Source organism: Canis aureus, chromosome 6 (assembly GCF_053574225.1).
Source record: "Canis aureus isolate CA01 chromosome 6, VMU_Caureus_v.1.0, whole genome shotgun sequence".
Taxonomy (NCBI): Eukaryota; Metazoa; Chordata; class Mammalia; order Carnivora; family Canidae; genus Canis; species Canis aureus.
In genome coordinates, this window is record NC_135616.1 from 29,563,192 (window position 1) to 29,587,311 (window position 24,120).

Below are 24,120 nucleotides of genomic sequence, written 5' to 3' on the forward strand. Positions count from 1 at the left end.
TTCTTATCAAACCCAGTAGAATGGGGGTGTTGCAAGGGAAGCTCCTAATGCATGGATTCCTTTTCTGTCTCATCCTCTGTTGTATGGTTAGGACCTGACACTTGGCTATCTGTGGAAGAGACAAAGGAAGCGGTGAATAAATGAATGAATGTATGACCTATCTCCTCTGCTAGTAAGACTTGGGCCTGTTTAGAGGGATAGCAGCTCCATCCAGTGCTGCCCATCTGTTCAGATTCCAGGTGGCTGACAGGTCTCCCTTCCTGATTGCCTTACCTCAGCCCCCCTGGTGACAGTGATAGAGTTGACAAGATGTCAGCCGACCCTTATTGATTATGCATGATCTCATTAGTAAAACCTCGGCCCAGTGTGACCTAATCCTTGCTGGGAAAGACTGTGATATATGAGGACCAGCACTTTGTCACTTGAGGTTAGGCAAACGGGAAGATCACTTACTACCAGTGGTACCCAAAGACATATGCCCTCATGCTTTGGGAAAGCAGCTAGGAGAGCAAAGCACACTGAAGCTATGTGGGTCAGACAAGTCACTGAGAGCCCATCCTGGCTGTGAAGCTAGTTATTTATTTATGTTTTGTTGGCTGAAAATGCATCTGCTCTGGTAGTCCTGGGACACTTGTCCCAGTAAATAGCAAAGTTAGAATTGGGGCAGAAAGAGGCATGCTTGGACCAATCCTGATGATTTCCTTGAGGTCTGAGACTTTTATTCTCTTCAATAAAAAAAAGCATGTTCTAACCTGCCCTTTTCCTGCTCCTGTTCTCTGCCCCTCAGAAAAGCAACCTTGCCACCATGGGCTGGTGAGAGAAATCACTTAACACATGAGACCTCTGAGGACTATGGAACAGGAGGAGTAGCATAGAGGTCTCTGACTGACCAGATATCAGAGCCACTGCTAGCACCTACAGTGCCATTGTATGAATTATAAAAAGGAAATCCTTCTTCCTCCATCTGGAAGATCTGTAAAAAGATACTCCTTTCTCTAGACTGAAGCAACTCATTGGTCTGCCCCATTTGCACTATTTTGTGGAGCAGCTTTGCGCATTGCATAGACTGTGCAACCGTGGTCTTGAGTTCTGAGTTCTGAGCACAGTGTGCCTGGTCCAATCTTATCCTGGGGAACTTAGAGTTCCCCATCTGAATGAATGGCAGGGCATGCTGATCCAGTGTAGACAGTGACTATGGAAACATAATGTCTTGAAACTGGAATATTTCATCTGGAAGCAGACATTTGGTGCCATCCCTGCTGTTTGAGGCAACAGTCTTGGGGGGAAACAGTCTTAGAGAAAGCAATTGCCCCATTTAAGTTATTCAAAGAGGAATAGGGTAGCCTGAACAAAACAAATTCACCTCGAAAGTGCTTAGCTAAAGAAAAAAAAAGTGTGTCCAGGAATAAGGTGGCTTTCCCACTCTAACCACAATCATTTAATGTTATTAGAAAAAAACATTCCTCCCTTGTTTCTGTCATCCTCTTTATTAGTACTCTTCCCTAACTGACTCAGGGAAGAATCATAACTAAATATTGCTTATTAAATGCTTGGGTCAGGTTGTCTGCATGTCAAGTGGAAGGGGTGGGCGTGCATTGGGGCCATTGTTGCTGAGTGAGCATTCTTGACTTTTCTGTGTATACCTCTGCAACACCCAGCCTTTAATAAGCATTGTGTTTGGTGCGCTTTTTAAAATGATTGAATTATGGCTTTTTATGGCTCTATAAAAGCCTTTATTAATTTTGGGAAGCTGCTGTATCTTCTGATCCTGTCCAGTCCCTGCCGGGAGGTTAAATTATTCATGTGGCTTCCAATTGGCTATGTTGATTGTGTTCTGAAAGGACCAACAAGCAGGACTCTTTGTTTTCCATGAAGGCTGGTGGGGAGGGTTATAGGGGGATGCAAGAAGAGTATGGGTATCCTGAAGGGCTTCACTGGAAGGGCCTCCTGGGGTGAGATGAGGAAGAGACCTCATGGTGGTCAAGGGGATTTTTGGATCAACTTCTCAGCCTATGGGAAAGGGACAATGAACTTCAACAGTGTCCTTCTGGAGATGTGTCCACATGTGTATACTCATGTATATGCATGTGTGCTAGTTTTTCCTCTGTGGTTTTCTGTTGATGGTTCTGAATATGAGAATAAAATCTTGTTTTTATAGTGTTCTTTCTAACTTATAGTATGCTTTCAAAACATACTATTTCATTTTCATATTGAACCCCCTTAAATTATATGCACTGCCGAAATAACTATTTTTTCAATATTTATATGATAGATCATACAGTCTGTCAAGACAGTGGTATGGCCAAATGCTGCATAGCTTTTAAGAGGCTACTCTGAAAAGCAACTAGATCTTTGGTTCCAATGCTAGTGCTATTTCCATGATAGCTCTGTCCTCTTTGCTGCCAATTGAAGAGTTTGTGGAAGGAATGCTGTTTTGGGACACTTCCCAATGTCATTCCTCACTAAATTCTCCCCCACTTCCTATACATGTGCACACACACATGCACAAATGCACTTAGAGGTTAAATTTATCCATCTTCATCTCTTCTCACTTCTCTTACAATCCCAAACTCCTAAAAGGTTGCCCTGCCCTCATACATGTTATTCTTAGACCCTGTATCATGCTAATTACTCCCTTTTCTTTCTGTGCTGCAATCCTGCTGTTCTATTGATTCCTTCAAGGACCTGCTTGAAAGTCACCTCTCCCATGTTCCTTCCCTAAGTAACCTCATCTCATGCTGTGACCCTTCTTGAATCAGAAGAGATAGAGTAGAGCAGGATCAGAAAACCCATGTGTTAAAGTTGACTAAGTCTCTTCCCCACTATGAGGCTATAATCCATGAATCAGGACTACCCAGTCTGCTTCCCAACATTGTTATTAGGGGCAAATGAGATTACATTGAGAAAGGACTATAGGAACTACAAACCATTATGTACATTTTATACAATTATGACCCTTTGCTATGAGAAATAGAAAATAAATAACAGGGAGATCTAGAAGTTAGATTGTGTCATCAAAGACCCTAATAGTTCTGCTGGCTTTGGAAGAATGAAGGGCTGTGAAGATATTCTAGACAAGGGGAAGGCTGTGAGGGAAGGAGCAGAGGTGGGGGCTAGCATGGGAGATTGGTTTTGCTGAGAGACTGGCAGTTAACAGGAGATGCAGTGATGAGTTTCAAGACTGTTGGGAAGCTACAGGTGACTCTTCAGAGAAGCTTCTGAGTATAGGGTTTGAGTAAGAACAAAAAAACAAGGATCTAGGTAGAGTAAATTGGAAGAGCCCTTGGCTGGGGGACTAGGAGAAATCTTCTTATCAGGACTAACATAAAGCAGGTAAGGCTGGTTTGGTGCTGAGTTGAGCATCCTGATAATTTAGGGCTCCTCAGATATTCTACCAAGCTAGGAGGAGGGTTGGTTTTAGATGGGAGCAAAGCCGTATAAGTGGGGTAGTTCTATAATGTATGGGCTGCAGAATGACCATGGGGCAAAGCCAGGCCCTCCATCAGTGCAGTTCCATGAAGATCACAGTACAGAGGGAGCCATTTTCCCTGAGTGTGGTCTCCCTAACTCTCCACAAGCACATGCACATGCACATACACACACTGAATAGAGATAGCTCCATAGAGTGAAAGGAAACCTGGAGACAGGGCTTTGGAGAACACAAGGTCAGTTTAAAAATGACATTTTCAGTGCTTACTAGGTGCTAGTTCTAAAAATTTCCAGCTTTATTTTCAGCTACTCTATAGAACAACTGCTTTAGAGAGACTGTAGTTTCTTCCAATACTGCCAAGCCCTGTGTTTCTTCCTCCTGTTTCCATTTTGTCTCCTCTCACTCTTTCCCCACTTAGTTCTTGGTTATACTTGCTCTGTTACTTCCTATGTATAACATTTCAATTGGGCTACCTGCTTTTTAACCCCTAACCCTTTATGTGACCCAAATACTACTCAAAAGCTACTGCCTTCCTTAGTAGCACTGAGAAGCTGGTCACTCTATCTCTGCAATCTGTCACTTGCTTGTGACCCATAGCCCTTTTCCCAGCATCCAGCTTTATCCTGTGGCAACAGCCCTGGTTTTACCTGCAGAGATGAAAGATATGGAACACACCTTTTCACATTAGAATATTTGGTACAAAGGAGTGTTGTTCAGGAATAATTAACATATGAAAAAAGAACCTAAATTTTTTTCCCTCCAGTACTCACTGAAGTCTAAATTATGCCAGGCAATAGGGACATGGAAATGTTGCAAAGCTCACATTTTCCTGGTGTTTAGATTCTAGTATGAGAAGACAGACAGTAAAATGACAAATATATCAGTTCTCAAATGATGGTATTTGTGACATCAGGGCAGAAATCAAATATTTCTAGCTTGGGTAGAAATCCTTTTTGTTTGGTTATAGCATTCTTCGCATGGGCAAGGTTGAGTGAGAAAGTGAAGGGATTATTGGGCAAGGAAATTTTCTGAGATTGAGAACATAAATTACACCATCATCTTCTTGCTCCTTACCCAGTTCTGCTGGTTACTCGTTTATAGATGTGTTTTATGTCAAATTGAGCCCTGAGAGAAAGCTAAAGCTTCAGCATAAAATGTGTATGTCAAATCGCAGTAAAAAGGTGCTTTGAGATTATGAATTCTAGAATGACTGTATGTAGAACTGGTCAGGTACAGGGTAAAGTTGTCTAGTCAGTGACTGCTTAGAGGGTTCCCTTTACGTCCTTCCCATGTTTCTGAAATTTAGAAAATAATAGGGTGTTTGGCAAGTCAAATATTTTGAGTCTGCTTACCAAATTCTTGTTCTAGGTCCTTTTATGAGGCAGTCATGCAGGAGAACATGGAACTGTAAAGGTCAGTTTGAGACTTGAAGGACAAGGAGGCCGCGCTGGCTCTACATGAACACTGAACATCTGCCAACTAAAACCAAAAGAAAATATTTCTTTCTAAAATGATCTAAGTCCTTAGGGGAAAAGGAGATTCATTTAAAGTCATTTCATTCAAAATACTCAATTTCAAAATTAATAGACACTGTGAGATAACACTTCTCAGTCACTCTCTTCGTCCTCTAGAAAGTCTTAGTGTGGACACAACAGAGCCAGTGAGAGCTGTTCTGCAAGTGCAGAAGTCCAGAGCTGGACAAGGTCTACTGGCAACACCTTTCAGAAGAGACACCAGAAGGAAAGGCACATTGAGAGAGAGCAAAGGACACAACCCCTTTTTCTTTACGCATGGCAAATCAATTCAGTGTCTTTCATTACCACCTGAAAACCGAATGCACATGCGAACAATAAACTTTAATCTGGTTGACAACAGTTTTTTAAAAAACGCACTGAAAGCAAGTTTCAGCAGCCTGACATACTTTATGACACTTATTAAAAAGACACACTTGTAAGTCAATTAACCTGGCCAATGGTATCTTTTAACTTGTTTTCTAAGAGGAAAGGCAGCAGCAAAAGGGCAAAGTTTCCATCTAGAAGGTTCTAAGTTGATTTCTTTCCTCTTAAAGTAAAGCCGGCTGGCCTGAGTTCCAACTAATATATAGGTCTGCAGTTCATCTGCCTCCAACACCTAAAAAGTTAAAAGGAAAAGCTTATGGGTACTTTTCTTGGTGTTCACATTTTATTCAAAGAAAAATTGAGGCCTTACCAAGAAAGAAAGAAATGTATGGTAAAATAGGTAAAATATGGGAGTTAAAATAGAAGTATGATGTACATTAGTCAGGAAACATTTGTACTAGAGTTTACAAATGTTTATATTGTATTAGAAATGCTTATATTGGGGGGGGGGGGGAAATCTATGTACTTTTAAAAATTGCTTCTAAAAACATGACCCGCCTCCTCCCAACCCCTAAAAAGTAACTAAATAAGATCTTTTCTGATTTCTTGTACTTTTTTGTTTTGTTTTTCACTTCCTTAAATTTTATGACACATGAAATATTACAAATTTATTGCTTCATGCTTTCTGAAAATGATTTTAAGTGCAATTATCTTAAAAGACCAATTTATTAAATTATTTAAATTCCATAGATCTGGCACCACAAAAGTAGTAGCTTCCCAGAAATGCTTGCTAAGAGTATTTTAGTTGCATGCAGTTTTTAAACACAAAATCAAATAAATTTTGGCCTTAGGGGAGCACTGTCTATATCTATCTGTCTAGCTAGGTAGCTACCTAGCTATCTAATTTTTTTTTTTTTTTTTGTACAAAAATGAGAACAAGGGTTTCAGTATATTCTTTGTAGTGAACTTCATGTTCTTGACTTTTGATCTAGTCTTGTCCTTCTGACTAAACTTTTAGGAGTTGGAATTGGAAAGGCTCTGGCAGAAGTGGCTTATTCCTACAGAGATTAAAAACAAGGGGAGGATTGGCCTATTTATTTAATAGGCCTAAAGGAGGACTAAAAAAGGATAAGAATGAGTTTAAAGAATTGAGCATTTAAAGATGAATTGGGTGCTACCTCATGGCCCTGTGATCAGAAACAGATGTCAAAATACACACTAGTTGACCATAGGCCATTGTGTCTATAAGCCCGGACCCCCAGCTACATTTACATTTATCTGAATTGAGGATGTAAAACACAAACATCCACATTTTTTTTTTCACATAGCCTTTGTAAACTATAATTGAATTCTTACTAATATAAGGTTTTGTGACAAAATCAGTTGCCTGCTGGGATGCAGTGTGGTGGACAGTTAACCCTGAAGAGTAGCCAACACTAAATGTGTTCATCTCATAGCCTAATGTTTATATTCCAGCCAGCCACTGAACCAGGTTTCCCTTTTCTCTCCTCCTATCAGCAAAATAGTGGAATTGTTGCTGGGTCAAGCAGTATTTCAGTTACAAGTTATTTTCAGTTTTTAGTGTATAGAAATACATTCTTGTAGACTTCAAGTTATCGTGGAAAAGAAAAAAAAAAAAAGCAATTCTCAAAATCCTGCCTATTGAAATGTATATTTTTAACTATTGCTAGGATGACCTCTATTTCTAAGTTGTCTACAGAAGCCATAAAGGAAAAGATTGACAAATACAAATAGAAACTTTAGAATGGCAACAGTAAAAGCAAAGTTCAACAACAAATGACAGATTTGGAAAAAATGCATGCAACAGTTTTCAATAGTTTTAAATGATGAATATCTCTAATATGCACAAGCTTACACAAATGAATTATAAAAAAGGAAAAAACTTAAGGAATAAAAGTAATATGAAGAGATAGAAGTACCAACGTGCATTAAGTGCATGGCTAAGATAATCACAAAACAAAAATAATAAGATAGGATTTTAAATCTTATATTGGCAAAAATTAAAAGAACAATAATATTTAATCTCATCAAATAAACCTCTTTTCCATTATCGGCAGGACAGTAAGTTGTCAAACTTTTTTTGAAAGCCATTTGTAGTGTCTGTAAAAGTCTTAAATACATGTAAAAATTGGCCATATAATTGTACTTTCAGATGCCTGTCTTATATAAATTATCTGTAGAAATGGGTAAGATTTTTCAACTTCACATTCTTTGAAATAATGCACAATTAGAGACAACCTATTTGTCCATCAGTATGGGAAAGGAAAGCTGCATTAGAGCACATCTCTAGATGTGCTAGATGGTCTAGAGCCACCTAACAAAAGGAGGACAGTTCCATGTGCCATAGTGAAAGATTTTCATTATATTCTGCCTATTCTGAAGGTTAAAAAGACATTTTTCTCAATAGTATGCATTATATGAGCTCTTTCTTTTGGAAAACTATGAGTGAATAAGTGTATCTGTCTTTTCAAATAATCAGGGTTGTAAATGGGAATTTCTGCAGGGTGATGGGAGATTACTTTTTCTTTATCGTTTGAATGTTTTCTTGAGTCCCTACTACATTTGTAATTAAAAAAAAACACTATTAAACTTCTCTTTTCTCAGGGATATGTAAACTACTGTGAAAAAAAATCCAAATTACTAACTCCATTGTTCTTAAATCCAGATATCTCTTTCTAAAACTGCTTTTATTTTAGCAGCACAAATATCTACTCAGTCAACACTCTCCAATGCTCAGATATCATCCAATATGCTCTTGGTAGATCTCTCATTATTTTCGTATAGAGAAAATATGATACCTGAAGATGAAAATAAAAAACTCATACAGCTCTTGGAGTACTGTAGGTTTTGGAATATCCCAATAAATAACTGAGTTATAAACTAAACAAGTTTCTATAACTCTATGAGCATTCTTACCATTTTCTAGCAGACACACTGTACGTCATGCTCTTTTAGATACAAAATATGAATAGGTTAAGGAATCTGCACGAGAAACACAGTACAGTACTGCATCCTATACTCTTTAAGGATGGATGAACAGATGTCCAGTGAAAAAAAATTATAACCTGGGATAAATGTCCCCTGAGGTCTTAACAGAAAAATTGACTCAGGAGAGAGTGAAAATTCTGTAATGTTGTAATGAAATTCTGCTCCAACATCTGATATATTTTAATCAAAATATCTGGTGTTTTATTGAATAGTGATAGTGATAAAACATTTGTTTTGCTGACTAACTCAGGCAAAGAAGCATGAAAGAACTCTCATAGATAATAATAAATGTCTGTGTGCTTTTACGAAAAAAGAGTTTACAAGTACTTCTTTGTGATATTCCATTAGACACCTTTTCAAGGAGTTGCAGGAAAGTTAAAAAGCAAGGCATCTAGTATTGAAGCTGCTACTTTAAAGAAGCAGACAGAAACTAAGGATAGTGAAGTTGAAACTATAGAAATACTGGATAGGATGGAGTGATGTCTTTTGAAAATTTATTTTTAAAAAATCTACAGAATTGATTGTTAACAAAAGAAATGAAAAATGTCCAGAGTTTTAGATAACATTATACATACCCTACAGAAATCCCCAATAATGAAAAGCCAAGTTCTGGTTCAGACAATATATAAACTCTTTCTCCCCCCTCAGAATGTTTACTTACAACTACAGAAGAAAATAAATTGGAAATCTTTACTTTAAAATAGAAAGAATTTTGTTGTCAGTCAGTTCATGCTGCTGCATATATTCAGATCAGAAAGCAAAAAAAGTCTACGAGCTAGGGGCACTATTACAGTATTTGACTAAACTGAAAAATAAAGTGCTCAGTTAGAATTGGATGTCAGGAAAGATTTCAGAAATGCTGCAGCATGCAGACTGTTAATAGGATTGGGTCCAAGCAGCCACTGTTTTAAGGCTCCCTGTGTAGCTCCCAGTAAGAGGTCATTTATTTTGACCTACTCTATGTTTCTTTTTATAAAGTTTTGATTTCTCTGTTTGTTTTAATTTTACTTGTGTATCTTTTTTGCTATATTGATTAAAGTTGAATTGAGAGCTTTTTACTGATTGTGAGGCTGTGGTCCCTCCATGCCTGGATAGTGTTAGTGTCACTAGTCATTCTCTGATGCTGATGGGTCCTGTCTTCCTGCTCTAATGATGCTGGAACTGCATGTTTTGTGAGATCATCTAGTGAGCCAGAGGCAGATGGTGGGCTTTGAATCACTTTGAAAGGGTAGGGGTGACTCTCTATGACAGTCTTTCCAAGAGCAGAAACTTAAAACACATTAACAAATGAATTTGTATACATATTTAAATACTTTTGTTTGAGTCTCAACACTAACTACTTGCCAGATGCTAAATTAGCCTATAGTGACTGGAACCTCTGACCTTTGGGAACAGGAAAATCAGGGATCACACAGTTTCAGAAGCACTTCAACTAAATTTATTGCTGGAAAAAATAAGTGGTGATGTCATTCAGAACCAAACAAGGCCACTGAAGAAGAATGGTTGGAGCAGGCCTGGAGCAGGTGTGAAGAAAAAATGACAGTTCTGATTTCTAACTCCTAAGCTTAGAGAGCTGAATTTCTCCCTTTAGAAACAAGAAACAGCTCACCAGGTGGATTTTCTAAGCCCTAGTTTAAGGGGGGAAATAACCACAAACAAATAGCACCAAGCATTTCTGACAAATGGATGGCTCTGGCGCCTGAGGTACACAGGAAGGGAAGGGAAGGATAAAAATGGACACAAAAGTAGAAAGGGACCCAAAATGAATAATGAAGAATGAAAGCAATCTGAAAAGAACACCTGCTAGACTGACAACAGAAGAGGAACAGGAGAGCAAAGTAAGATAAATGCTCATCTTGGAGATATATGTAAGATCGAAGGAAGGGAAGAAGAGGCAGGTATGAGCCAGTGATATAAATGAATTACACAGTAGCAGCCTTGTTTCAACACACACTTGAATCAATGCTATGCAAAGATCTATGATAACAGCCCCACCGTTTTGTCGATGTTCAAAATAAGCAAGAGTAATCAGGAGGAGTGATGGTAAGGCCTAGAAGTTGGGTCCATCTGTCTTTTCCTTTGCCAGCACTGTGGTTATTATTATTTCAGTAAAGCTGTCACTATTCAAAGTCCACAGACATGTGTCATTCTGTATAGCTGAGTTTCCTGATAGATGAATGTTCATCAATTTAAGGACTGAGACTTTATGTTAAATCTTTAAACTGATCCTTTGTTTTTAATAGATTACACGGTACTTTCTGGTTACTTATACTAATCACTTTTCTTCGGGCCCTGGCCAAATTAGACCCCAAAGTAGACCCGTAATATGTAGGTCTGTTTTAGACGCTCACTATATTGCTGTAGATTCTGTGCCTTTTTGTTTTATCTTTCATTCAATGCTAACTCAAGACTCTTCTGTTCTCATTTTTATTTTTCTTCTTTTTTTATGGCATTTTAAAAAAGATTCTACTTATTTAAAGAGAGTGAGAGCATGATTGGGGGGGTGGGTTGCAGAGGGAGAGGGTGAGAGAGAATCTCAAGCAGATGCCCCAGTGAGCGCAAAGTCTGACTCAGGGCTCCATTGCATGGCCCTGAGATCATGACCTGAGCCGGAATCAAGAATCAGACGCCCAACCCATTGAGCCACACAGGCACCCTTCATTTTTATTTTTCAAATCACTTCACTTATCCTAGATCTCTTTGTGATTTTAGTTTCAAAAGCTCTTTTTTTTTTGTTTTTTTTTTTTTTTTTTAGTTTCAAAAGCTCTTATTAGCCCTTTTTTATATAGTAAATTGTTATTGTTATTTCTTTGCTATCTTTGCTAAGCCATCCATCTCTTAATAGTTCATTGCATCTTTGAGGAGAGAGATCACTAATTCATGGAATTTTACTAAAAAAGAGGAATTTAGCAGTTGTCTAATAGAACTGGATTGTTTTACAAATGAGGAAAATGGGCTCATTTGCTAATTTGCTGAATGCCACACAGCTAATTAAAGGCAGACCAGAAACTAATATATAGATATCCTGAAAGCTTCTGTAGTGGGTACTTTCTACTGTAAAATATCAGTTGATAACCTGCAACTTTTCTGTTTTACTTTAGAAGAAAGGCAGTATACAGTATAAGAATGATCTTAAGCTGTGGAGATATATTCAGAGACTTAATTATCCCTATTTGTAAGATGAAGACTATAGAATATGACTCCTGAGATTTGTTATGATTGTGTCGTGAGCTTATTTTGAGCCTAATACATATTTGCCCTTAAGACTTTTCTAGAGGTTTGGAAAGGGACACAGTTGCTTTAAAAGGAGTGAGAATTTTTTTTTTTTTCTTTTTAAAGTAGGCTCCACACCCAGTATGGAGCCCAACACAGAGCTTGAACTCAGGACTGTGAGATCAAGACCTAAACTGAGAGGGAGAGTCAGATGCTTAACCAACTGAGCCACCTAGGCACTCCTGATAGGAGTGAGAATTTATTTCCACTTGGTAATAAATCTGGTATCTTCAAAGTAAAAACTCATTTTTGGAAGAAAAAGATGAGGCCTTCAAGAGAGATACAAGTATTACCAAGAAGAGAAATGATCTGCAAATTAATTATTTTATATCTGTCACTCTGCTGTTCTCTATTCCACCTTCCATTGACCCATTTCTGAATGATAAGGAGAAGGGGAAAAAGAAATAAAATTTAAAAGTTCTGTTTAAAGTTCTTCTGAGGCAGGTCTGGGGTGTGCTAGGCAATGTGAGCAGATTCCCAGCTCAGTGTTCACCACAGTGGTGGTGAGGACATCAGCTGCTCTTGCAAGTGATGCACATTCAACTTTGGGTATCAGTGTTCCTAGTGCCATTAGAACTAATGTTGTGGCATTATTGCCCTCTATAGAAACATCATTTCCATTGGTAGAGGCACTGGCAGCCTTGGTCACAGATACCGCTACTTTATATCGCTCATTCATTCTTCTGAAATCAACTGAGTATCCTTTATAGGCCAGGCACTCTCAAGATATTAATGATGACTTCTGCCTCATTATTTTATGTGAGGTACACAGAGCCAAGTAAGCAGTTGCTGATGGTGCAGTGCAGGTACTGGTAATGGATGTACCAGGTGCCATGGAGGCCCATCTTATAGGCTTGGGAGTGGGCTATAAGGGTAGAGCATCTTCAGTGAGGTGAAATAACCTCATTGAAGGTGAACCTTAGGATGGTTGGAGACAGTCCATAGGGAAGGCTATTCTGATGGAGGAAAGAAATGTATACTGATGCAAAAAAAAAAATAGAATATAGCATCTGTAGATAACTTAAGGAAGCATAGTATGCTTAGCAAATGGTGGTATGATGAAAGATAAGGCTAGAAGAATAGTCAAGGGCAAATTTTTGAACTCTATTCTGAGAAAAACCAGGGCATCACTAAAAAGCTTTAAGGGAAAGCAAGGCATAATCAGATTTATGTTTTTTAAAAATTAGTATTAATATCATGTGGCTAAAATAGATTGGAAAACTATATATTAGGAACTGCTCTAGTCATCAAATTGAGAGATGCCCATTTAGGAAGCCTTAGCTGTGATTCAGAACATAGAAAATGGTGATGTGGGGCACAGTTGTGGTAGTGAGGTTTTGAGAAGATAGTTATGTATATATTTTAAAGTCATAGTAAGATTGGTTGATCCATTGGATGCAGAGTATGAAGGGAAGCTAGGAGTCAAAGAAGATACTGAAGATGGAATTGACCTCTTAGATAAGGTTATTGAGAAGATAAGACGTGGAATGATGGACTAAGAGTATAAACCAGATAAAGAGGGAAGTAATGTCAAGAGAGTGATTGTAGATAAAGAGCTTAAAATAATCAGAAGTCTTATTGTGAAGAGGCATTTAAAAGTAGAAAAGAAACTGAGAAGACAGAAGGCTGTGACCTTCTGGTTTGTGGGGCCAAAGTGGGGTGATAGGCAAAGTGAAAGGTGATTGCCCAGGAGACAAGTCACTATGAGAAATTCTCAAAACTACCTGGGAGTACAATTTAAGGGAAGAGATTTGAGTTCTTCTGCTTATACTGAGGTAGGGCCAGAGAAAATTGATGTGTGTTATCATGGCCTTATCTTAACCCTCTTCTAGAATGGCCCATAGGACAGTTAACCAAAAGTAAACTTTCTGGTGTAAGTGTTTAATAACTGTTAGCCTCTTTCCTCTCTTCCCACTCCTTACCTCAAGAAACAAAGTTCAAGGCTAAAATTTCAATAGACAGTCAATAGATTGTTTTGATTTATGATTCATTGGTTGATTTAGAGACAGAAATGAATCTATGCTTCTATGGCTTAAAAAAAGTGATGAATTTTCTTAGTCTGGTATTTTGGTTGGTTATTTTGTGTCAAAGTAGTTTGATAAATTTTTTTAGTCTTTTCTGGAAGTCTCACTTTTTTTTGGGGTGAGTTAAAAACAGTCTTGGTAAGATATAGAAAGCTGAATAGATCTTGATTCTTCATTTGGAGATTTTCATGTCAAAGGTGTTTGTGTAGATTAAATGATAAGGCCTTTGGAACAGAAGCCAACTCAAACTTCCTCCTGCTACACCTTAAGTAATACAGAATGATTAAGAAAACAATTCAAAACAAATAAAACAAGGAGAAAACACTAAGCCATGTTTTAAGATTCTAGGAAGCAAAAGAAATGCTGACACACGTGCATACACCATACACATGCGTATGCGCATATCCTTTCTGAAATGCGTAAGAGAAAACTTTATATAGAACTCCAATCTCAAATGCTCTTTGGAAGTTCAGCAAAAAGGGAATCCATTTTCATCTCCAGTCTTTTTATCAGATTCACTAGGGGTGGGAGTTGAACACAGATATAGACTCTGAGGTGTTGTTCAGTAGTTTTTAAATTTTTGTTTTCTATGCCTGGGTCTTTCACTCTCAGATCCTCCAGCAAACACTGCCATGCCACTTTATGACATTTCTTCCTTATAGAAAAGTAATTGAGGGATAGATGATGGCCTATTAAATTTCTCCATTGCATAAAGAATGGGAATGTCTCCAAAGGCCAGAGAATGATGATAATAGTTAATATTTTTGATCACTTATCTGTCAGTCACGGTTCTAGGTGCTTCACATAAATCTTCCCATTTAATCCTCATAACAAAAATAATAGGCATTATTATTTTATCCATTTTATAGATGAAAATCTGAGGCATGGAACATGTAAATCCCTTACCCAAAGTCTTATAATTGCAATGGGATAGAGTCAGAGTTGGACTCAGATTGTCAGCGTTTAGAGCCAGAGAGTACTCTCTGATTCACTAAAAGAACATCTCTAGTTTAAGAAGCCACTAACCTAGCTCAGATGTGTTTGAAGTATGGTTTCTTAAAGTCCCAGCTGCTTCTGGGTGGACTAATGATAGAGTTATTCATTATAAGATTCAGTTGTCAAATTCAAACTCAGTCAGTCTGAGGAGTACCAACATATAAGAGGCATTGACTCTAACATCAAAGGATTCACAATCTAGCTGTGGAGGCTCCAGAGCTCAGTAGTTCCAAATACATACTTTTGAACTCATGGATATATTACCTTTAAGCTTGTTGAGCCCATTCCTTTTACTTATTAAGCCAGGTTTTTTTGTTTTGGCTTTTTAAGATTTATTTATTTATTTTAAGGGGGAGGGAGGGACAGAGAATCTCAAGCAGACTCCTCACTGAGCACAGAGCTCAATCCCACAACCCTGAGTTCATGACCTGAGCTGAAACCAAGAGTTGGGGCTTTTAAGTGACTGAGCCACTCAGTCTTACTAAGCCAAATTTCTTTTAAGGTTTGAGAAAAACAAACCTCAAAATATTGATGCAAGATTAAATGAGATGATATATAAAGAACCTTTTGCATAATGTCCGGCTTTTATAAACTATAGCTATTATTAGCTATTATTGTTGCTGTTGTATTATTTACACTTCTAAAAATATAAGCAATAGCACAAGGCATTCTATGATAAATTGCAAGCTGGTGGTTTGTACAGTACATGTTCTAGGGATCTGAGCTCTAATCCTCTCTCTTCCATAAAGTTTTCCCCCAGGGAGTACATGGAATAATTTTAAGAAATACTTGCAAAGGGTGAATGGATTGAACATTCTCCATCTGAAATGATTTTTCAAACCTCTACACTTGCATCTGTTTAGTGCCCATAGTGTCTTGTTCTCTACGCCTTAGAGTCATATTGTGCTTTGTAACTTACCTTTTATAGGTAATCTTTTGATACTATTTAACTGTTAACCAATTTAGGTCCAGTCTCCCAAGTGATTTATTCATTCCCAATGAAAAGGACTGTAAATTCATATTTGTATATTTTACAATGTTTATTACATGGCACTGCACATTGTAGGTACTAAAAATATATCTGTTACTTTTTTCTATTTAATTAATTTGCCTGAATTTGATTTTATAATAGATCTAGGAGGATTTTCATAGGCAGATAATGCCTTCATTCTTTTATGAATATAATTATACAATTCCATCATAATTTTCCCAATGGAGATTTAGAGGGAGCGAATTGTTCTAGAATGGATGAGCTGCCCTTTAAAATAGAAATGTGCAACTTAACATAGGTGATTACTTACTACTAAAAGAAAAAGAAAAAAAAAACTTAGAAAAATCTAACATTTAAAAATCTTTACTTTTTCTCTAAAATAGCATAAGATACTATTAAGAGAAACAGTTTTTAAGCATTTTTTTTTTTAAGATTTATTTATTAGAGAGTGAGTGCGTGCATGCAGTGGAGGGACAGAGAGAGAATCTTCAGACTCTCTGCTGAGTGCAGAGCCTGATGCTTTCCTCCATCTCATGACCCATGAGATCATGGCCTGAGCTGAAATCAAGAGGCAGGTGCTTAGCTGACTGAGCCACCCAGGTGTCCCTAATTTTGAAGACTTAAAACTTCTTATATAAAATCAGTGGTAGAAGTAAATGTTTTATGCTTTGTTCACCATTAAACCTTTGAAATTGGCTGTTCTGGGAGAAAAAGCATATCAGTATGTTTATATATTGAATGGAAAAGTCTTGAGGCTCTGTCTCTATAAGGAAGAAACAATGAAAAAGAAATTAGCCAGCAAGATAATAGTGCAGACTGCTCATCTCTATCAGTTAAGCCCAGATAAACTTAGTTTTATTTTATTGTTTTTATAACTAGTATTATTTTGGCGTTAGCAATCATTTAACAAATATTTTTCATCATTAATATCTATAATAACTCTATCAAAGACAGTGAAGTGGAGAGTGGCAGAGAGTAGCTATAGGAGACATGGAACCCTGAACTGACTCTTGAGTTTACAGGCATATCGGAAAGGTGACTTTTGGGATAGAGCCATGTATGCTTATGATTGATGAGGAAATAGTGCTGGTGTGGATTAAGCAAGCAGTGGTTTATTGGAATATCTACTTAGAACAGCTAAAACATAAACTGAGCTTCACTAAATAATTTGTCAGCTTGTTTGACTAATTTCTTTACTTGATTTGTCAAAAGAGACTGAAATCAAACAAACCAGACCAAAAGATTGCTCCATTTCCTATATAGTCCATGGGCAGAGCTTTTGCCATTTATTTGCCATTAACACAGCCTACAACAAATTGGATAGAAAGGAAATTTTAATTCTTTACCTAATTTATCCAAACTATATAGACACTTAGCTTTTCAGAGTAATAGTTTCTTAGTCTATTTCATTAATTCCAAAGGGTGCTGAACTGTTTCAGGATAAACCTGGGGAGAAATTGTGCTGCTTATGGGGATTTTCTGTTGTTCTGTAAACAGAATACACAAGAGGGACCAAACGCAATGGTGATTGATGATATCAGAGATACCACAGGTCCATGCTAGTGAAAGTGCTTTGTGGCAAGGGTTCTAGTGTCTTTGCTATACATAATCATACTACAAAGGGTTTAGATATTTCCCACTCTGTTAGTAAGGAAAGTTTTCCAAGAATTAGTGTTTTGAATGGGAACAACATATTCAATCGTAGAGAATGCATCCATGTACGCAAATATGCAAAAGATGATTTATTTAAAATTACACTTTTTGAGACACTTGGGTGGCTCAGTGTGTTAAGTGTCTGCCTTTAGCTTAGTTTGTGATCCTGAGTCCTGGGATCAAGCCCCATGTTAGGATCTCTGCTCAGCTTCTGCTCTACCTCTGCCCCTCCATCCTGCTTATGCTCTCTGTGTTGCTCTCTTTCTCTCTAATATATTTTAAAAATCTTAAAAAATAGGGGAACCTGGGTGGCTCAGTGGTTGAATGTCTCTCTTTGGCTTAGGTTGTGATCCTGGGATCCTAGGATTGAATCCCACATCAGGCTCCCTACAGGGAACCTGCTTCTCCTTCTGCCTATGTCTCTGCCTCTCTCTGTGTGTCTTTCATGAATAAATAAAATCTTAAAAAAAAATCTCAAAAAAAATTAAAAAAAATACATATATATTTTTAGAGAGAACATACTTGGGTGTGGGGGTTAGGGGTGGGGTGGGGTTACATTGGGCCAGAGGGAGCAGGAGAGAGAGAATTCTTAAGCAGGCTCCATGCCCAGTGCAGAGCCTGAGATGGGGCTTGATTTCACAACCCTGAGATCATGACCTGAGCTGAAACCAAGAGTCAGACACTTAACCAAATGAGACACCCAAGTGCCCCCAGATACAAGTTTTTTTTTTTTTTCTTCTTTAAAGGTATCATTTATTTTTTTGAGAGAGAGAGTGAGAGAGCATGAGGAGGGGGAAGGGGCAGAGGGAGAGGGAGAAGCAGATTCCCTGCTGAGCAGGGAGCCCAATTCCGGACTTGATTCTAGCACCCTGGGGTCATAACCTGAGCCAAAGGCAAATGCTTAACCTACCAAGGCACCCAGGTGCCCCAGATGTAAGTTTTAATGAGCATTTACCTTATGGTGATTCTAAGATACTAACTCTGGCTCTGGGGATAAATTTCCATGCTTGTTTTAGACTCAGCCAAGAACTAACTAGCATCTTAGCATCTTAGTATTAGATTTGAAGTTTGGACCTAACTGATCTGTACTCTTTCTATATTTCTCAGATTACTTAGAATTAAAGTGAGGAGGTTAAATGCAATCAAAATACAAATAACAATAAATCATGTCATGACTTAGTCTGTTAAAAAGCAAGAGAAGGGTATATAATTTGATACAGAGGTGTTTAAGTGTGTGATGAAGGCTTAGATTTTTAAACCAGATCCTACAATAGGCCAGAATACCAGAAAATGTAATTTTTTGTCTCTTCTCACTTTTTTGGGCATGATTAGCAATTGTAGAATTTATCGTACATACCATAAGTGCTTGGCCATTAAGTGGATTACTTGTGGAAAAGACAAATGTGAATATAAATTAGGATAGGAGAAGTCAATGGGAATTTGGAAACTGGAATCAGCATTTTATCCTTTCTCCATTGAGATCACATAAAAATGAGTAAGCACATCCTACTTTCCCCTTTCTCTGCATCCTGTCTTAGCAACATAAATACTAATTGGTTGCTATGGTGATCTCAAGCTTGTAACTAAAACTGAGGTATCTAGGTAACAGTGTCTGAAGGTGAGAATGATGAATGCTTCAACTCTGGAGTTTTGTAGGGAGATGGTGCTGAAGTATAAAAACTGGCAAATGTAGCCTCAGCTCCAAAAGATTGGTAAATTTGTTAATTTTATCCCCATCATTTCTGACTACATCAATTCATCTACCTACAGAGGCTGGATTGCCTTCATATAAGTTGGTCTCTGAAGTTGACAACTTCCATAAACTTGCAGTCAATGAGAAATACCAGTTATGGGCAGAATTTAGCACTTAATACACTTTTTATTTTATTGCTGAAAAGGGTTCAGCGGCACTAAGATGATTTAAGCCATCAATGAGATGCAGTGGAAACAGCCTAGTAAAATCATAGTCAGTCTGTGCCTCTTCTCCATGACTCATGGGCTTATTAAGAAATCTCATTCTTTAGGGCCCAAAGGATGAACAACATTCCTGCAAGTCACGACCTCTGTGCTCTAAGCAGTGGCTGCCACCAATCAGTTGCATACGATGCCATGCAACCTTTCCAGGTTTCTGCTTCCTCTTTCATGAAGGGGATGATAACTGGGTCCTCCTACTAGGGCTGTTATGGAGATTAGGGGTTGAATTTTTCTAAAGCATTTTGCAAATACAAGTGTTCTATCAATTCTAAATGCTAACCATGGCTTTTTTATTTCATTAGCTCTTCACATTTGAAAGTTATAAGGACAGCTCAATAGTTTGAACAGCTCAAAAGAGAACTTGCAAAAAAAATGTATATGCCTAAGTATAGGTGTGTGTGTATATATATATATATATATATATATATATATATATGATGTAATGTTTACTTGTTTATTTAGTGAGCATCAGAATGTTGAGTAAGACTTTCTATGATTTTAGAATTGGCAGGCAGTTTAAAGAGGACTGACATAGTCACCATGTAACAATTATGTGGCTGGAAATTTTTTTAGATCTGTTTAGAAGCAGAACAAGTTCAGCTACCCCCATCATGCTGCCTCCCCTCTCCTCCCTTAGCCTATGAGAGGAAGACATGGGGATTATCTCAGACATAAGGAAGAGAGTGCCGTCATTCTTCTGTTTTTACCTGAAATCAAGGGAAATGGGGAGGACATGTATCTGCCCCAATGGAATTTTAGTATGAAGCTCAGTAGCTCAAAGGGAATTGCTTCCAGTGGCACACAATGGGAAAAGACTGCCCTTTCTTTTTAACTTGTTGGACATATGTGTGAGCTGGGTCTTCTATGACTATTTTAACAAGGAAAAATAGAATTGGAGAGGACAGAAAGGAGAAAAGGGCCTCAGTGAACAGTCTCTATCTCTCGTCCTACTGTTTGACTTGACAAAGGTATAGAAGTTTACCTTGGCAAAACTGGAGGAATGAAAGCTACTTATATTTCAGCTATTCTGCCAGTAAAAGAGCTGACCACTGGGCAGGGGGGTTCTAGCAGCAAGAGGCTGTGCGGTAGACTTACATGGCTTATACAAGAGAGGTCTGGTGAGGGGCACCTGGGTGGCTCAGTCAGTTAAGTGGCTGCCTTAGGCTCAGGTCATGATCTCAGGGTCCTGGGATCCAGCCCTGCTTTGGGCTCCCTTCTCCTCCCTCTGCCTCCTTTTCCTCTCATGCTCTGTCTCTCTGTCTCTTTCTCTCTTAAGTAAATAAATAAAATCTTTAAAAAAAGACAGAGGAGGTCTGGTGATATTACATCACCCTGGCTCATTTATAGCAGAGATCTCTACAGTGAGGAGTTCAAATGGGATCCCCCAGAGATAGAAGGAGAAAACTCCAAATAAAAAGTTGATCCCATTTTTCAAATCAGAATATACATTACAGGACACAAGAAACAAACATGTATATATGCTGTGATAGCTAGGATATAGTTATCAGTTGGACTTAGGTAAAGTAAGGGATGGTCAAAATGATAAGAAGTCAGAGTGAAATATGACCCGGAAACTTAAAAGACTGACTTAACTGAGTTTAGCAAAGAAATGTCAAAACTCAGTAAATCAGCTATATATTCCTAGTACAATGAATATTTTGCAATGGATATTTTGAACATGCTTCTGACCCAGTTATTTAAACTGGCACTCTCATCTTTTAGTGTTTAACCAGTTTGATAATCTGTATCTCTGAGAAATAAAACAGCCAGCGGTCTGTGTGTAAATAAAAAAATTTCTTTTGAAAAGTGGTAATGATACATGCTTAATATATAAGAGGTACCACAGTCAGACGTTTACAGAGTTTATGTTATTTAATGCTCACAGAAATCATATGAGATTAGTACTATTGTTCCCATGTCATACTGGAAGAAACTGAAGCCCTGAAAATTTAAGTGACTCCTTAAGATCACGGTTAGAATGATAGATTTACTTGTTTTGTTGTCTAATTGAATAGATCTTTTTGAATTCCATTGTTTAAGAGCAGATCATTAAAATGGAGATATCATTTTGCTTTTTCCTAAGATGTATGCCTGTGGAACTTGCTCACAATATGTGGCTTATCTTGTTTCCTTAATTTTGAGGCAACTGATGCTACCAATTAAGACAAAAATAACAGGGATGCCTGGATGGCTCAGTGGTTGAGCATCTGCCTTTGGTTCAGGTCATGACCCTGGGGTCCTGGGATCGAGTCCTGCATCAGGCTCCCTGCAGGGAGCCTACTCCTCTGTTTGCCTATGTCTCTGCCTCTCTCTTGTCTCTCATGAATAAATAAAATCTTAAAAAAAAAATCAAAATAACACATCAAGGTAGATTGATACCATTATAAATTTGTGCTCATGGAACCTCATCCAGGCTTTCAATGCTGCCAGAAAGTCCTATTTCTTTTTTTTTTTCTGAATAACTTTATAATCCTTAGAAAAATACTATCTTTTTTTAAAACTGATATGTAGCATTTAACGTTTTTTAAAAATTTTCTGCCCTGCAGAACTTGAAAAGATCTGACCAGTTGGTTTGCCAAAGGGGTAATCATTTGCTATGTGCTGATATCTCTTTGTATCAATGTTAGGGATTGTGAGGAGGGTTATTCAAGAGAGATGGATACAAGGCACGGGAAAAAGCTATGTAGCACCATCCTTCTAGGATTGGAGTCATTCTACTCTTTTGTATGCCATATAATGTGTATGGATAACTCTAAATCCACAGCCTTAATTTATTATATACATAAAGGTAGAAGATACTCACTTGGTGTTTAATGATTTTAAAAAAAGTGTATATTAATTGTGGAGAATAAAACAAAAACATGTAAAACAATAAAAACTACTTTTATAAGCCTTGTATGGAGATGACCATTATTGGAGCTATAGAGAGCAAGTGTCTCTTCCTTTAAGGAGAGACATTCGGTAGTAAATGGATCATGGGGCTAATAGAAAGCCACATGGACAAACAACTATAATCGACACTTTCAACTTTGTGATTGATATAAGCATTGTGTTTCAAATGATCATAAGATAAGTAAATTTCTTCTTTAGTATGTGTGTGTTTGTGTATTATGTGTCCAAAGATATTTCAGACTATGAAAATCTGTCCGTAGGTGTACCCTTTCCTAGGAACAGGGCTTTATTAAAGTACTGCTTCTAGTGTCAATAGAGGGAGAAAGCCATATGAATAGTGAAGGCAATATCTAAAGCATTTGCAAAGGGCCTAGTTCTGAGGAATCACCAACTAGATAACTCATGATATCCTAAACATGCCAATTTGGACTATAACTTTTCTTATTGGAAAAAAATTATATATGTAAATCTATATATAAATATTCCAAGTGAATAGAAGCAATTTTTTCAGGAAACCGAAATAATATCATACCACAACTGAAAAAATACTCTTAAGATTTTTTCCAGTGTGCTTCCCTGAAGTACAATCAGGAAAAATTCATTTGGTCATACCAAGTTTAGGCAAACTAAGTAGGCTCCTTTACTGCAGGCCTTCTCAGGGCATTTAAAATGCTAATGTGAATTTCAAGTCTTCTACAAAGGATATGATGCTTTTCAATGTGCTTCTTGTTCTGTTATTATTCATTCAGCAGACATGTGGAATGCCCATTACACGCTACGTGCCACTCTGTGCTTTGGGGTACAGCATGATACAAGACAGACGGACTGCCTCATGAAACCCACTCTAGTGGTAAGAAAGATGCCTGACCTACAGAAAAGGGAATTGGACAGCTGCTTATCTTTCTGTATTGTTTCAAGCCAAGGAAAATGTTAACTAGAGAAACATTTGTGAGATGAAGAGTGGGATTATCAGCAGGAAGCCAGGCATCTGCCTACCTTTCTCCTTTCTGATAATTAACCATCATCTCTGCACTTTCTCATCTTCTTTGTATTGATCTTTCATCATATAATGGCCACAAATAGCAAAAGGAAGGCTTAATAACAAACATTAAAATGAATAAATAATTACAGCCACTTATCTTCCTCAACCAACTGATTATTTGTTCAGTGACACTATTACATAAAATGAGGTTTACATAATTTAAAAGGACATTGTCATGCCGTTTTTATAGCTTTTTTTCTATTTGTCCTTGCTTCGGATATCCTTTAAGAGCAATATAAAGATATAATTATTGCTGCATATGTAGGGACAGAGGTAATGGTTTTACCCAGACAGAGGAATAATTTAAACCAAAATACACATCAATTCAGACTATCAGATGTAATTTTTACACTTTAAATGTCAATATTTTAACCCATTTTATAGTGAGTGTGATACTGTTTCATTAATAAGTCTCATCATAAAACACCTCATTTTTGTCTACATTTGATGCTACTTTATAATTTATTCTTAGTCATTTTATGGATGCTTGATACCCATTCACTGTACACTTCATCTCTAATGTTATCTATTATTATTATTATTTTTTTTTTGGTATTGTGAGGTCTAAATTTTTTACCATGTTACTGCAGTCTATTTTCAAAAAATAATTTCTGACCATTGTCCTTCAAGGATTGTTTGTGTTCCTAATGTAGAACCTGAGTGGACAGAAATGTAGCCCTGTAACTCCTACACTCAGATTGAACTGGTCATGATTACCTAAGGAGGATCAAGAAGACTACTGCTAATCTGGGGACTACTTTTAAAAATACTTGGTAAGGCAAAATAGGAATCAAATCATTGAAACAGCTGTCTTAAGATTCCAGAGTTCACTTTTGTAATATACATATCATGGACTGTGAAAAAAGGGGTAAACCAGTGACATTCGACATTAAAAATCAACACATCTCTTGAGTACCTACAATGTGCCAGGCACTTTTTCTATGTCATATGTTTCTCTCCCTGTGTGTTCCCTCTATTTTACTCTCTCTCCCTCTATT

At 37.5% G+C, this 24,120-nt stretch overlaps 2 long non-coding RNA genes across 2 annotated transcripts in view; one reads left to right on the forward strand and one right to left on the reverse strand.

The window, feature by feature from the left end:
* Positions 1–4,911, reverse strand: part of LOC144315672 (uncharacterized) — a 31,808-nt gene extending 26,897 nt beyond the window's left edge. The window contains exon 1 of the long non-coding RNA XR_013381416.1: positions 4,783–4,911. This is a non-coding gene — a long non-coding RNA (uncharacterized LOC144315672). The remainder of the gene's footprint in view (positions 1–4,782) is intronic.
* Positions 4,912–18,819: 13,908 nt separating this feature from the next.
* The window catches only part of LOC144315671 (uncharacterized), a 150,042-nt gene continuing 144,741 nt past the window's right edge, over positions 18,820–24,120 (forward strand). Inside the window, exons 1-3 of the long non-coding RNA XR_013381415.1 lie at positions 18,820–18,926; positions 22,830–22,930; positions 23,776–23,895. This is a non-coding gene — a long non-coding RNA (uncharacterized LOC144315671). The remainder of the gene's footprint in view (positions 18,927–22,829; positions 22,931–23,775; positions 23,896–24,120) is intronic.